This window comes from Sturnira hondurensis, unplaced genomic scaffold (assembly GCF_014824575.4).
Source record: "Sturnira hondurensis isolate 20B ecotype Veracruz unplaced genomic scaffold, ASM1482457v3 Scaffold0006667, whole genome shotgun sequence".
Lineage (NCBI taxonomy): Eukaryota > Metazoa > Chordata > Mammalia > Chiroptera > Phyllostomidae > Sturnira > Sturnira hondurensis.
Window position 1 is genome coordinate 564419 of NW_028079298.1, and position 17498 is coordinate 581916.

At 37.3% G+C, this 17498-nt stretch overlaps 1 protein-coding gene and 1 non-coding gene across 4 annotated transcripts in view; both read right to left on the bottom strand.

Annotated features, from left to right (window-relative positions):
* The window catches only part of UBE2V2 (ubiquitin conjugating enzyme E2 V2), a 65836-nt gene that overhangs the window by 35548 nt on the left and 12790 nt on the right, over positions 1-17498 (bottom strand). The window lies entirely within an intron of this gene.
* LOC118989946 (small nucleolar RNA U3) lies at positions 15793-16015 on the bottom strand. Its single transcript, XR_005067133.1, has one exon. It is a non-coding gene; the product is annotated as a small nucleolar RNA U3 (small nucleolar RNA).

Below are 17498 nucleotides of genomic sequence, written 5' to 3' on the forward strand. Positions count from 1 at the left end.
TATAGAGTCTTTCAATTTAAACAATTCCAATAGCAAGTCCTGGAACTGTACTAATAATATTCTGATGGAAGCCCTAAGAGGTGAGTTTGGAGAAAATTTTTAAAGTAAAAGAAAATATAGGGTTTATTTCCATAGATACTATAATCATCAACCAAAAGTAGGATAATGTGAAGTTAGTACAGGAATCAACAGCCTAGTAAAAAAGTCCCTAAACAGAAACATACATACATACATACATGAAAACAGTGTATTAAAGGCATTTAAAAGTCAGCAGAAATTCAGATTAGAGACATGACAACCAAATGCAAACTTGGATCATGTATGCAGAAATAAAAATTATTACTATTTTGAATTAAGGGAAATTTGTCAGGCTTGGCTGGTGTAGCTCAGTGGGCTGAGTGCTGCTCTGTAACTGAAAGGACAACAAAGAGATGCCCTGTCAGGGCACATGCCTGGGTGGTAGGCCAGATCCCCAGTTGGGACATGCGAGAGGCAACCAATTTTTCTCTCACATGTTGATATTTCTCTTTCTCCCTCCCTTCTTTTCTCTGTAAATAATAATGATGATAATAATAATAATAATAATAATAAGAGACATATGAAAAAATGTTCAGGATCACCAGCCATCAGATAGATACAAATTAAAACCACAATGAAATACCACTTTGCCCTGGTCAGAATGGCCATCATAAACAAATCAACAAACAAGTGTTAAAGAGAGGATGCGGAGAAAAGTGCACTGTTAGTGGGAATGGATACCGGTGCAGCCACTGTGGAAAATAGTATGGAAATTTCCTCAGAAAACTAAAAATGGATGTCTTTTGACCCAGCAATTCCACTGCTGAGATTATATACTAAGAACCCCGAAACACCAATTCAAAAGAACCTATGCACCCCAATGTCCTCAGCAGCACAATTTACAACAGCCAAATGCTGGAAGCAACCTAAGTGCTCATCAGTAAATGAGTGGATCAAAAAACTATGGTACATTTACACAATGGAATACTATGCAGCAGAAAGAAAGAAGGAACTCCTACCCCTTGCAACAATATGGATGGATCTGGAGAGCATTATACTAAGTGAAATAAGCCAGGTGGTGAAAGAAAAATACCATACGATCTCACTTTAAGTGAAACCTAATCAACAAAACAAACAAGCAAGCAAATTACAACCAGAGACATTGAAATAAAAAACAAACTGACAATAACCAGAGGGGAGATGGGAAGGGATAAAGGGGGAGGGATTTTCAGGAACAAGTATAAAGGACACATGGACAAAAGTGGGGTAGAATTGAGGGTGGAGGTGGGGATGGCTGAAGTGGGGGTTAGGTGGTAGGGGGAAAATGGAGACAATTGTACTTCAACACAAATAAAAAATGTAAAAAAATTAAATAAAATCTTTCAGATAATAAAAATAAAATAAATTAAAAAATAAAGGACATTGTTCAGAAAACTGGCAGAATTTGAATAGGCCCTCTAGATAAAAATCTGCATCAATGTTAATTTCTGATTTTGATAACTATATTCGTGTAAAGTAAGAGAATGTTCTGGTTTTCAGTTAATACACAGTATAGTATTTAGGAAGGAAAAGACATTATGTCTCTAAGTTATTTTCAAATGGTTGAGAAAATATATACTGTACCGGTGTGGAAGGAGGGGAAGAAAACACACATGTAAATGACTGAAAAACATTACATATTAACATCTGGTGAATCTGGGCAAGGGTATATGGGAATTCTTTGTACTGTTTATGGCACTGTTCTCTAAATCAAAAATTAATTCAAAAGAAAAAGGACAGGGAGCTCGGAAGATGGCAGTGGAGTAGGACAAAGGATTTCACTCCCCCACCCCGGTGCCAGAGAAAGATCGGGCTGATCTGCAAAGGAGCTCAGCGGATAGCCAACAGGGACCCAGCATACAGGAAGGTAGGACTCCAGAAAGTGTAGTGGAATGACCAGATGGTAAGGAGAGGAGGTGATGAAGGTCAACAAGGTCCGAGGGAACAGTGCAGAGGCTGCAGGTCCTCTCTCTGCCAGTCCGCCTAGGTCTCTGGGAGCCCAGGGCTGGCAGCAAGGACCCTGGGAGAGAGCCAGTCATAAGCACCCTCCCTACCCAGCCGGGCACAGACTGAAAAACGCCAGGAGAGGCTGGTTTGCTTGGAGTGGCAGAGAGAAGAGTGGGCACTAAGAAGCAAGCCAGAGAGTTTTTATCACACGAGGAATCAGGCTGAAGTTGCTGGATTGGGAGAATTGAGAGTCTTCCTGTGCGTTCTGCAATAGCACTGGGAAAGGTCTGAGCCCAAGCCTGCAAGACCAGGGAAGCCTGGCCGGGAGAGTGCGCCCACACCCCAGGCCAGGACTGTGAATCCTGGGGAAAATCTGCTCTCTGTGGGGTGCTGGAGAGCGGAACCAGTATGGATCTTGGGAGGGCACTGGTGAGACCAGCTGAGTTCACCGAGAAGGGAGGAAGGCCACACTAATAGCCCCTCAGGTTGCTGCAGCTAGTGAGACCAGAAGAAAAGGTTTGACCGGCTGGAAACCAACAAGAGGTGTGGTTTTTTTTTTGCTTGTTTGTTATTTGCTTGTTTGTTTTTAAATAATCTTTTATTCCTTTAACTTTATTATTCTTTTATCTTTCAATACTTTTACCCTCTCTCTTCTTCTTTGTTTTATTCCTTCTTCCTTTCTTTCCAAACCTACTGCTTTTTCCTCCCATCTACTGCCCTTAATTTTTTCTTCTTATTTTCTCTCTTTCTTTCTTTTCGCCCCTCTTCCCCTGAAGTGAGACAAAAGACTTGAAAAGGGGAAAAGACCAGAGTTACACTCAAAGAGGGGACATCCCAACAGTAGAAACAGAAAGACAAAATTCACTTTGCTATAACAGAAAAACTACAAGTTACTGCATATTTGTATATTCTTTCATTATTTTGTCATTATTCTTACATCTTTCATTTTAATAGTATCTCTGTATTACCCCTCTTTCTGTATAGTGTTCTTTTCCTTGGCGGGATACATTGTATCACTTGACAGGGTTCTCCCTCCCCTCAATCATAGTGTATTGTTAATTCACTGTCCTTTTAATTCCCCTTGCCCAGCTAGCACACTATTGAAGGTCCAATACTCCCTAATCTTGGTATATCATAGATTCTGTCATATGACCGTTGCTCTAATATTATTGGAAATAATAGCTATTACATATTATTGTAAATACTACACAACACCCCCGCCCCATATCTTAGCCCACTACATTGTTGCCTGAACTATAATACTGTAGTGATTAACTTAGCCTACTACATTATTGCCTGAACTATAATACTGTAGTGATTAACTCTATTCTCTCTCACACTACACCTATTTACCATCCTATATTCTCACCTTACCTCAGAATCTGACATCCCTCAACTTCACTCCCTTCTAGATCCAAATCACAAACCTTCCCTCCCCAACAAGAGCCTTATCTTCCTTCCATCCTTTCTGAAAAGGGGCTAGTGGGATTGAAGATTACGGTTATCTCTGTACATAGCCAGGGGATCACCTATCTTTTCTCTACCCGCTCTTACTGTAAATATCATGGAGTACTCTCCTGCTGTCATAAACCACTTTGCCTCCTCCTCCAACTGATCACACACACACAAAAAAAGTAGGTGGAAGTAGAGAACACCAAGATAACCGAAAGAGCCTGCACCACTGAATTTTACAGGCATTCCACCATGTAAGTTCACACCATAAACAGAAGGAGTCAGAACAGATCAATTTAAGAAGCTGAGGCTAACAAAAAGAGGCTCACAAACAATGGGAAGGCAACAACAACAACAACAACCCCCAAATGAAAGGAAAGGAGGAAGCTGAAGAAACAATGTTAGATGAAACAGAGGCAAGTCAACTATAAGATATTGAATTCAAAACACAGGTTATCAGGAAGTTCAAAGAGCTGACAATGAGCTACCAGAAAATACAGGGGATATACAATGAACTCACTGCAACCTATATCAACATGAAAAAGGAAATAGGAACTATCAGTAAGGAACAAGAGAAAATTAAGAATACAATTTCCAAGTTGAAGAACACAGTAGAAGGTATCAAAAGTAGAATCGATGAAGTAGAAGATAAGATTAGTGAGGTGGAGGACAGAGTAGAAAAACACTCACAGGAAGAGCAAGAAAATGAAAAGAGACTCCGAAAGAATGAAGAGAGATTAAGAGAAATGCAAGACAATATGAAACTTAATAATATCCGAATAATAGGAATACCAGAAGGTGAAGAAGAAAAGGGATAGAAAATCTATTTGGAAAAATGATAAGGAAAAATTTCCCTAATTTGATGAGAGAAAAAGTCACACAATTCCAGGAATCATAAAGAGTTCCAATCAAGAGGAACCCAAAGTGGCCCACTTCAAGACACATCATTATTAAAATGGCAAAATTCCAAGATAAAGAGAGAATCTTAAAGGCAGGAAGGGAGAAAAAGGAAGTAACACACAAGGGAACCCCAATAAGGTTAGCTACTAACTTCTCAATGGAAACACTCCAAGCAAGAAGAGAATGGCAAGAAATATTCCAAGTAATGAGAACCAGAGGCCTGCAACCAAGGCTACTTTACCCAGCAAGGCTCTCAATCAAGATAGAAAACCAAGTAAAGAGCTTCCAAGACAAAAGAAGACTAAAAGAATACACCTCCAACAAACTCTGCAAGAGATGCTAACAGGACTGCTCTAAGGAAAGAAAGGAAAAGAGAGAGACAGAGAGGAACACAGGTACAAAAATGGCAATGAATAAGTACCTATCAATAATAACATTAAATGTAAATGGATTATATGCTCCAATCAAAACACATAGAATAGCTGAATAGATAAGAAAGAATGACCCACACATATGCTGCCTAAGAGACCCACCTCAGGACAAAAGACCTACCCAGACTAAAAGTAAAAGGCTGGGAACAAATTTTCCAAGCAAATGAACAGGAAAAGAAATCTGGGATAGCAATACTCCTATCAGACAAAATAGACTTCAAAAAAAGGGCCATAGAGAGACCCAGAAGGTCACTTCATAACACTCAAGGAAAGAATCCATCAAGAAGACATTAACATCATAAATATATATGCAACCAACATAGGAGCACCCAAATATATACAGAAAAATCCTGGAGGATTTCAAGAAAGATATTGACAGTAACACAATTATAGGACGGGATTTTAATACCCCACTGTCAAAAATGGACAGATCTTCAAAACATAATATCAACAAAGATATTGTGGCAATGAACAATGTCCTAAATGAAATGGACCTAACTGATATATATACAGCACCTCATCCCAAATGAGCTAAATACACATCGTTTTCAAATGCACATGGAACATTTTCAAAGATAGACCACATGATACGACACAAAACAAGCATCAACAAATTCAAGGAAACTGAAATGATACCAAGCATTTTCTCCAACCACAAGGGACTGAAATTAGAAACCAACCCCAAAGAAAAAACCTAAAACACCCAAAATCAGGGAGACTGAATGGTATGCTATTAAACAACGAATGGGTGATGACTGAAATTAGGGAAGAAATCAGAAAGTTTCTGGAAACAAATAAAAATGAACTCAAACCAACACGAAACTTATGGGACACAGCTAGGGCAGTTCTGAGAGGGAAGTTCATAGCAATACAGGCTTACCCAAAGAAGATAGAAACATTTCAAACAAACAACCTAACCCTATGACTGAAAGAAATCTAGGAACAACAACAAAGACAGCCCAGAGCAAGTAGAAGGAAGGAAATAGCCAAGGTCAGAGCAAAATTAAATGACACAGAGACTAAAAGCACAATTCTAAGGATCAATGAATCCAGGAGTTGGTCTTTTGAAAAGATATACAAAATAGACAAACTTTTAAGTAGGCTCATCAAGAAAAGGAGAGGACCCAAATAAACACAATCAGAAATGAAAGAGGAGAGACTACAACTGATACCACAGAAATAGAAGGGATTGTAAGAAATTACTATGAAGAACTGTATGCCAAGAAATTTGAAAACCTAGGTGAAATGGACAAATTTCTAGAAAAATATAATCTTCCAAAACTCAAAGAAAAAGAAACAGAAAACATGAACATGCCATTAACAGCAGATGAAATTGAAGCAGTAATTAAACAACTCCATCACATAAAAGCCCTGGACCAGATGGTTTCACAGGAGAATTCTACAAAGCATTTAAGGAAGAGATAACCCCTATTCTTCACAGACTATTCCAAAAAAATCCAGAAAATCTAAAATGATGGAAAACTGCCGAACTCTTTTCATGAAGCCAGCATCATCCTAATTCCAAAACCAGATAGAGACACAACAAAGAAAGAAAACTTCAGGCCAATATCGCTGATAAACATAGACGCTAAAATTCTCAACAAAATATTGGCAAAGTGCATCCAACAACACGTTATAAAGATCATACACCATGGCCAACTGGGATTTATCCCGGGGATGCAAGGATGGTTCAATATTCCCAAATCAGTAAATGTAACACATCATATAAACAAAAGCAAAGACAAAAACTGCATGATCATATCAATAGACGAGGAAAAAACTTTTGATAAGATAAAACACCCATTTATGATAAAAACACTCAGCAAACTGGGAACCGAGAGAGCATTCCTCAATATAATAAAGGCCATATATGAAAGACCTACAGCCAACATCATACTCAATGGACAAAAACTAAAAGCGTTTCCACTAAGATCAGGAACAAGACAAGGTTGTCCACTCTCACCACTTCTATTCAATACAGTATTGGAAGTTTTAGCCACAGTGATCAGACAAGAGAAGGAAATAAAAGGCATCCAAATCAGAAAGGAGGAAACAAAACTGGCATTGTTTGCAGATGGCATGATAGTGTACATGGAAAATCCTATAGAATCTACCAAAACTGCTTGACCTAATAAACAAATTTGGCAAAATAGTGGGTTACAAAGTCAATAACCAGAAATCAAAGGCATTTTTATATACCAACAATGAAGCAGCAGAAGCAGAAATCAAGAAACAAATCCCATTCGATATAGCAAAAACAAAAATAAAATACCTGGAAATAAACCTAACCAAGGAGGTAAAAGACCTGTCTGCTGAAAACTACACAACACTGAAGAAAGAAATCAGGGAAGACACAAACAAATGGAAACAAATACCGTGTTCATGGACTGGAAGAATTAACATCATCAAAATGTCCATACTACCCAAAGCAATATACAGATTCAATGCAATACCTATTAAAGTACCAATGGCATATTTCACAGACATAGAACAAACACTTCAAAAATTTATATGAAACCATAAACGACCCCGAATAGCAGCCAGAATTTTGAGAAAGAAGAATAAAGTAGGAGGGATCACAATAACTGATATCAAACTGTATTACAAGGCCACTGTAATCAAAACAGACTGGTACTGGCATAAAAACAGGCACATACACCAATGGAACAGAACAGAGAGCCCAGAATTAAATCCAACTCTCTACAGTCAATTAATATTCAATAAAGGGGGCAATGACATAAAATGAAGTAGAAATAGCCTCTTCAACAAATGGTGCTGGGAGAACTGCATGGCTACATGCAAAAAAAATGCAACTTGAGCACCAACTTACTCCATACACCAAAATAAATTCAAGGTGGATAAAAGACTTAAATATAAGCCCTGAAACCATTAAAGTCCTACAGGAGAGCTTTGGCAGGAAAATCTCAGATATTTCACACAGCAACATTTTTACTGATATGTCTCCTAGAGCAAGCAATATAAAGGAAAGAATATACAAATGGGATCTCATCAAAATAAAAAGCTTCTACACAGCTAAAGAAAACAGTATGAAGATAAAAGGAGAACCAACTGTTTGGGAAAACACATTTGCCATATGACACCTCAGACAACGGTTTAATCTCCAAAATATACAAAGAACTTACTCAACTGCACTCTAAGAACCCAATTAAAAAATGGGCAAAGGACTTGATCAGACACTTCTCGAAGGAGAATCATACAGAGGATCCAGAGACACATGAAGAGATGCTCAATATCGCTAGCTATCAGAGAGATGAAAATTAAAACCACAATGAGATACCACTTTACGCTGGTCAGAATGGCCATCATAAACAAAGCAACAAACAACAAATGTTGGAGAGGTTGTGGGGAAAAGGGGACCGTAGTTCACTGTCGGTGGGATTGCAGAGTGGTTGGAAAACATAAAATTAGTTTTCTCAGAAAACTAAAAATGGACCTGCCTTTTTACCAGCAATTCCACTGCTGGTATTATATCATAAGAACCCTAAAACACCAATCCCAAAGAACCTATGCACACCAATGTTCATAGCAGCACAACTTACAATAGCCAAGAGTAAATGCCCATAAGTAAATGAATGGATCAAAAAACTATGGTACATTTACACAATGGAATTCTATGCAGCAGAAAGAAAGAAGGAGCTCTTACCCTTTGCAACAGCATGGATGGAACTGGAAAACATTATGCTGAGTGAAATAAGCCAGGCAGTGAAAGACAAATACCATATGATCTCACTTTTAACAGGAACTTAAAGAACAAAACTAACAAGCAAGCAAAGTAAGACCAAAGACACTGAAATTCAGAACAGACTGACAGGGACCAGAGGGGTGAGAGGAGAGAATTTCAGGGGAAAAGGGGAAGGATTCGCAGAAACTAGTATAAAGGACACATGGAGAACAACTAATGGGAATGGGGATGGAAATGGAAGGGAGGTGGGAAGCACGGGGGGATTGGCTGGGATGGGAGTGGGGGATGGAAAACTGTACTTGAACAATAATTAAATTTGAAAAAATTTAAAAAAAGAAAAAGAATGAACTATTGAGTTAATGGTAATAGAACATTTTATACATATGAAAAAATAAAATGAATCCTATCTCACAGTGTTCAAAAAAACTAATTCTAGGCAGATTAAATGCCTAAATAGGAAGGATAAAACAAACTTTAAGAAAATATAAAATATCCTTATGACCTTGGTATATAAGAAAGGATTTCTTAAATAAAATTCTACAGAGCATAAACTAAAAGTAAAATACAACCCAGTTCAACAAAAGACAAATGAAGATCCTCAATCTGAAAAATGGTAACATGTAACAGGCAAAACATTAACATCCCGAATGTATCAACAAAGAAAAGATAATTATGAATAAGGACACTCACAGTGAAGGAAACGGGAATGAATGAACAATCAGAGAAACATGTATCAGAGAAACCAGACTGACAAACACAAGAGGGAACCAAAACAAAACCTGGAGTTACCTTCTGGAGGGTGGGCCCCTTGTAGTACGGAGTTCTGTCACTAGATGAGTGTTCTAGAAATCCATCTGTATCAGTGCACCAGCTGGGGTCATGGTGAGAGGCTGTGTCTGGTTTCAGTGAATTTTTTGGAAGACTCTTTTAAACATATGCCCATTTCATAATGGGTGACTTATGATTGCACCTGTCCACACTGAGCTGTGTTCAGCAGTTTTTGACCAAAAAGTGCATGACCTCTGTGCCCCACCTTCCCTATTCACCCGTTCTAGCCCCAAGAGTCTGTTTTACTCCAATGAAAAAAGTCCTTAAAGGGAAACATTTCGCCCCTGTGGAGAGATGAAACAAAAAACGGCAGAAGCACTAAAAGGCATCAAAATCAACGAGTTCAAAAACTGCCCTCAGCAGTGAGGAAAAAACATTTCGATAGGTGTCCAGCATCAAATGGAGAATACTTTGAGGGAGGCTAGTTTAAACATGTAAGAATACATCATTTTTTATAAATAAATTATGGAATATTTTGTGCCACCCTCATGACAATACGTGGTAACAAGCATGTAGAGAATGGGAAGCCCATTCACTGCTGAGAACAGAATAAACCGGTAGGTACAATTACTTTGATGATGAAAGGGTAATAATTACAGAGATCCAGGCTAGAGAAATTACTGTGAGTGTTCACAGGGAGGCAGGAACAAGAATAAGAATGCTCACTAAGTGTTATTTCTAATAGTAAAATTTCAGAAACAACCTAAGCATAACATGGTATAATCAATGACAGAGTACTGTTGCAATTGAAATGAAAGAATTAGAGCTATAAATATAATGAATGCTAAAGTTTTAAAGAACATGCTGTTTAGTACGTGCAGAGTTGCAATTTTGTAAGTTGAAAAAGTTGTGAAAACTGTCTGTATAACAATGTGGATACATTTTGCCCTGGCTGGTGTAGCTCAGTGGATTGAGCGAGGGCCTGCAAACCAGGATATCGCGGTTCGATTCCCAGTCAGGGCACATGCCTGGGTTGCAGGACAGTTCCCAGCAGGGGACACACCACAGGCAACCATACATTGATATTTCTCTCCCTCTCTCCTGCCCTTCCCCTCTAAAGATAAATAAATAAAGTCTTTAAAAAAAAACAAACAAACAATGTGGATACATTTTACAGTGAGGCATTAAAATGGTAAATTTTGTTATGTTTATTTTACCACAATTGAAAGAAAAAAAAATAAAAAAACCTTTACAGTCATATAGCACATTAGGATATTTCAGTTAACAACAGACTGTATACCTGATGGTGGTCCCATTTATAATGAAGTTGAGAAAGTCCTAACATATGAGGTCATAGCATCATAACATAACAGTGTAATGCATTACTCATGTGTGTGTAGGGGGTGCTGGTGTAAATACAATGCACTGCCAGTTGTATAAAAATATGGCCCACAATAGGCTATATACCATCTGACTGGAGGCATGTGAGAGGCAACCCGTCTATGTATCTTTGGCACATTGATGTTTCTCCCTCTACTTCTCCCTCCCTTCCCCTTTCTCTATAGATAAAATAAAATCTTTTTAAAAATAAGTAAAACATTAAATATTACATAGTCATTTTAAAGTACATGAATTATATTAAATGTGTATAAGTGAAAAAACACCTAACAACAACATATATGCATTGATCACAATTATGAAATGCTTCCAAAAGTACATCAGTATGGATCCAAAGACAAACTACAACTGATGTTTAAATTCACTAGGCTTTTTTACTTTATAAAGTTACTAGTAGCATAATATTTTAGAAAATAACACGAGTCTTCCAAAAGTAAATGAAGGGAAGTTCTGTGTGATTGCTTTACTGCCCTCTGTTCTGAACTATATGCACTTCCTCCTTTGTAGGCCATCAAGAGTGGAATTCCAACATCAGTGGAATTCCTAGCTGAAGTCTTGTCATATGCACATGCACACTCAGTCAGTAGAGAAAGGAATCTGACTAAATTAATCCCTATCACAGTTCTTCACTCAAAATCTTGCCCCACAATCCCAATTGGGCCCATAACCCCACAGTGCTGTTTCAAAAACAGTAGTTATAACCCTACTATAACTAACATCAGCGAAAATGATGTGAAAAATGTTAATAATATACAATTGCTGATATTGCTGATATTGAGGCATATGATTTATATTTAAATTTTTAAAAATGGATCCCCTCAGATATGAAATTACACAAATACTGATTTTATTAAATATTTTATATTATATTTAAATAATTCACAGAAAAAATCAAAGGATGATATTCTTCTTAAATGAAGGCTTATCAGGGAAAGCAACTTTAACTTTTTTCTCTAAAACTTACATGAGACTAAAAATTATTTCACCAAAATACATTAAAGTTTAAATTTATAGCAATCAATTAAAATTCAATTATAAAATGAGAACATGTTTGTAGAACCCAGTACTTTAAAATCTGGTATATATTCCCCTCACTATGTGTTTAAGAAATTTCTGAAGACTGTTTTAATCAAATCTAAGATGGCATCAACTATATGGGAGACTTGTTTTAAGCAAATAAAGAATAGTATCAAGTAAACTACATAACATATACACACTTCATATTGAAATGTCTTAGAATGGATGAAATATGGCAGATAAAGATATATCTGAAAAAAAGATCAAGTCAAACATTGTGCACCTGAAGCACCTGTACTACACCTTCAAACATAAGTGAAAAAAAACTGGATTAGAGGACTTGTAAAGTACCTCAATTCTGTGATAGGGGGGTTGTATTGTACATAGGAGAATATGAGTCATGCTACCTAAAAGAGTTTTTAGGCTAAAACCAAAACTACTCTGCCCTCAACTACACCCCCAAACTACAACTATATGAATCATTCATTTAGAAGTCTATTTGCTGTACACTAACTCAGCTAGCATTTATTTAATGATTATATTTGAACATAAAATATTTTAATACTGTTTCACTTCAAAACAAACAAAATTTATGAGCAAAACATTATATTGGGTTAGCCAAAACGTTTGTTTGGCTTTTAAAATAAGAAACATTTTTTAAAATAATTTTTATTTAATTCTTGTTCAAGTACAGCTTTCTGTCTTATATTCTCAACCCTTCCCGCCCCCCACCTCCCTCCCATTTCCACCCCCACCCTTTAGTTATTGTCCATGTCGCCTTTATACTTGTTCATGTGAGTCCATCCCCTTTTCCCCTATGATTCTCACCCCTCTCCCCTCTGGACCCTGTCAGCCTGTTCCCTATTTCAGTGTCTTTGGTCATATTTTGCTTGTTTGTTTTGTTTAGATCCCTGTTAAAAGTGAGATAATATGGTATTTGTCTTTCACTGCCTGGCTTATTTCACTCAGCATAATGCTTTCCAGTTCCATACATGATGTTGCAAAGAGTAGTAGGTTCCTTCTTCCTTTCTGCAGCATAGAATTCCATTGTGTAAATGTACCATAGCTTTTTGATCCAGTCATTGACCGATGGGCATCTAGGTTGCTTCCAACTCTTGGCTATCATGAATTGTGCTGCTATGAACATTGGGGTGCATAGGTTCTTTTGGATTGGTGTTTCAGGATTCTTAGGATATACCTCTAAGAGTGGAATTGCTGGGTCAAAAGGCACGTTCATTTTTAGTTTTCTTAGAAAATTCCATACTGTTTTCCATAGTGGTTGTACCAGTCTGCAATCTCACCAACAGTAAACTAGGGTCCCCTTTTCCCCACAACCTCTCCAGCACTTGTTGTTTGTTTCTTTGTTTATGATAGCCATTCTGACTGGTGTTAAGTGGTATCTCATTGTGGTTTTAATTTGCATCTCTCTGATAGCTAGCAATATCGAGCATCTTTTCATGTGTCTCTGGATCTTCTGTATGTCCTCCTTGGAGAAATGTCTGTTCAAGTTCTCTGCCCATTTTTTTAATTGGATTGCTCGTCTTCTTTGAGTGGAGTCGAGTGAGTTCTTTGTATATTTTGGAGATTAAACCTTAAGAAACATTTTTTCAATTTCACTAATAACTGTATTGAACAATGTATTCACCATTTTGTTCCACTACTTTCTGCCATCTTTCAGACAACTTCATTAATTCCATCTTCCCCAAACTTTTTATTTGTGTAAGCAAAGAACTGTTCCAGGAGCCATTTTCGGTCTTCCAGGGAATTGAAATTTTTTCCACTAAGAAAATTGTTTTAAGATTTTATTTATTTATTTTTAGAGGGGAGGGAAAGAAGAGAGGGAGAGCAATATCAATGGATAGTTGCCTCTCATGCGCCCCCTGCTGGGAACTGTCCTGCAACCCAGGCATGTGCCCTGACTGGGAATCCAACCATGACTGTTTGGTTCGTAGGCCTGAGCTCAATCCACTGAGCTACACCAGCCAGGGCACCTCTAAGAAAATTTTATAAAGACTAAAATAAGAGGAACACCAAAGATGCTGTGTCTGATGAATACAGCAGGTGAACTAGAACTTCCCAGCCAAGATGTAATAGTTTTTGCCTGGTCATCAACTTGCATTAAAATTAAAATTAAAATTATGCGTGTTCTGTTGAATAATTCCGGATGCTTTTCATCAAGTCCTGCTTTTAATTGGTCTTATTGGGAGCAGTACTTGTTGGAAAGAACCGTCTGATTTTCTGGAAGGAACTCTTTTAAGAGGACCCCCTTTCAACCCCACTATACACAACATCACGTTCTCTGGATGAAGACTGGCCTTTGGTGTGGTTGGTGGTGGTTCATTTCCCTTGCCTCCCCCATCTCTTCTGTTCCACATGATAATGTATCCATTCTTCACTGACTGTCACAATTTGTTTTAAAAACAGAATGTTTTCCTTATGCTTAAAAATCACATGTGGAAATATGGTCAGGGTTTTTTTCCTCTTAACTTACACACAACCCCAACATCAAAGTGAGTAATATAACTTCACAAAACCACTTTTGACATGTTCTATCAGTCACAGCATCTTCTCCATACACTGCACAAATCTTATTTTTGCTGCATTTCAGCTGCATTTTAACCTTTCTTGAAATAGTAAAGCACAATATGCCCTACATCCTTCCATCTTCAGTATTAAAATGGCTACACAAAAATTCACTAATTTTGATTTTTTAAATGCATGCTGACATGACAGCTGTCACAATACAATCTAATAAAATTGTTTCAAATGAAGTTAAAGATACATAAGCACTGCAGGAGCCATCTTATATACCACCCCAAAATAACTTTTTGGCCAACCCAAATAACAAACGGGAAAAGCTCTATTTCACTTAAGCTATTTATTTTCTCATTAATAAACCACATACATAGAAAGAGTGTTGTAAAAAACATGAGGGGGGAACTGGATGAAAAAAGGTGAAGGGATTAGCCAAAGAATACACATGCATAACCCACAGACAAGAGTGTGGTGATGGCCAGAGGGAAGGGGGGGTGGCAAGCACTGGATGGGGGCAGGCAGATGGGGGTGGAATGGGGACATCTGTAATAGTGTCAGCATAAAAATAAATTAAAAGAAAAAAGAAAAGAAAATGATGATGGCATAAGGGGCACTCAATAAACACTCGATGAATTTATGGCAGATGCTACTTTGAATATTTCAACATTTATGGACCAGTCCTGTGGTGGGTTTTGCTGATTCCAAACACAAAGAAATCCCTTCCCCAAGTTCAACTGCAGTGAAGACTACAACATAGGCAGATACATTCAAATACAATGCAATAAACTGTTGCAGAAAAATCTGCTCAGAAACACTATATATATCTTACTGATTAAGCAAGAATACAGAAGGTATCTAACATTCTCCAGAAAAGCAGCTAACAATGGTCATTTCGGAACCAGGAAAGGACAATCCCCTTTGAACACACTAGGGAGTGAAGGGAAATTAGGAAAGCCACAATACACTGTGGTTCTTCTCTAGTATGAATTTCTACATAAAATTAGGAGGGACATACACACTACAAAATATGGGATCTTCTGAGAGGGTCCACTGAAATGAGTATTAACTGCTCCCCTCTGAGTCTAGGAAACTACAGTTAGCTTCCAAAGTCAGAAAAACACACTACACAAAAAAAAGGGCAATCTCTCTCCAAATCACTGCTTGTAAACATTTCAGAAATTTAAGACTTTTCAATTACTTAAGTAGTATTTCCTGTTAAGAAATAACTACTTACATTAATACTGTTGAGTGAACCAACACTGATCATTTGGATAGCAGGTGACACTAACATGAAAACACACAGTAAACCAAGCTATGCATTCTCTGTGCTTGTCAGTAACATTTTTCAGTAAGTAGACTAAAAAAATCTATGGCATAATTTCAGTACTTAAAAAGAATACTCTGCCTGGAGTATGTCTGATTATCTGGGTATACAATTTTTTCTTTTTTAATGTAAAGTTAAACCTCACACCTAGGTGGAGCTTAGGCTCCTCCCCTGTCTCATGATAACCATGTAAAATAATCACAACCAGATCATTAGTTAGAACTTACATAAAGTCGACATGATGTTTTGTTTTGTTCTTTACCACTTAGACTGCATTGTCTCCCTCTTACTCTTTCAAAGGAAGAGAAGAACAATCATCAATGGCTATTGGCAGTTGCTAAAGCAACACCAAAAGCCAGTTTCATGCTCAGGAGAGAACAGTGCGTCTCCTCCTTGTGGTTTCAGGTGCTCTACGGGTTCAGAGAGAAACTTCTCTAGTATCAAACTATGAACTATAGAAATGATCCCTGAAAGTATAGTCTTCAACATGATGTTTTTAAACAAAAATCCAACTACATATCAAAAGCAAGACTTTGCACTCTAATAAAATAGAAAAATAAATAAATTGAACTTGGACTTTATCAAAATTTAATACTTTTGCATTTCAGAGGATACCAAGAAAACATAATGAGAGAAAATGCAAACAATATACATGATAAGGGACTTGCATCTAAAATATATGAAGAACTCTGACAGCTCAACAATAAAAAAGACCAATTAAAAAATGAGCAAAGGATCTGAATAGACATTTTCTTCTAATAAGATATACATAAGGCCAATAAGCCCATGAAAAGATGTTCAAAATCATTAGTCATTAGAGAAACGCAGATCAAAACCATGATAAAATACTATGGAACACCATTAGAATAGCCAGATTCTATAAGTCATACAGTGTTTTTTAGGACGTGGAGAAATCACATGGTCATTGGTGGCTCTTGCTCATTGGTGGCTGGAATATAAAATAGTGTCCCTATGAGCGCAAGACACTATTTTAACGTCTGGCAGTTCCTCAAACAATTAAACATACAGTTAGCATATGACCCAGCAATTCCACTATTGGGTATACACCCAGAAAAATAAAAATATATATCCATTTGTACACTGTACACAGATGTTTATAACAGCATTATTAATAATAGCAAAAAATAAAAACAACCCAAATCAACAGATGAACAGATAAATAAAATGTGGTAGATAATGAGTATTAATATATGCTACAACATGACTAAAAACCAATGAACTGTACACTTGAAATAGGTGAATTGTATGCTATGTGAACTATATCACAAGAAAAGTGTTTTTTTTTTAAATAAAAAAAATGAACTCCCTAAAACCAAATTCAATATTCATTTATAGCTCCAGCTCCTAGAAGCTTTCAATTTTTTATGACCCATCACTAGTAGGTATAATCAAGGACATCACAGAAAAGAATGGCTTTTTTCATAGGACCCTGATTGTGGGAGCAGTTTCAAAATGCCTGGAGAGAAAAAGACTAGGTTACACAGCTGTTACCTAGTTCTTCCAGTCCCCAAAATCTTGAAAACAAGATTAGCCTACCTGATAAAGAACACAATTTTGTCCAGAGGCACTCTATTTGAGAAAGCAGATGAAAGGATGAATGCTTGGGGTGGGGACAATCAGTATTATACATCCCGAATACCTACATGATAAAGCAATCCTGAAAATGTGAACATAACTCATTAGGTTGTAATTCCTACTTCTGCTACAGTGATGAGTCTCTATAAAACCCTCACCACACTCCCTATAACCTCCCCTCAGCTCCCCAAAATGAAATCAGAGAGAAAATATTAGAATTATAAGAAGCACTAAAGAAACAATCAATACATATATATTTGCCCGCAAAATAGCCCTGGATGATGTCGTTCAGTGGATTGAAGCTCAGGCCTGTGAACCAAAGGGTCCCCAGGTGGACTCCCAGAAAGGGCAGATGCCTAGGTTTCCAGGC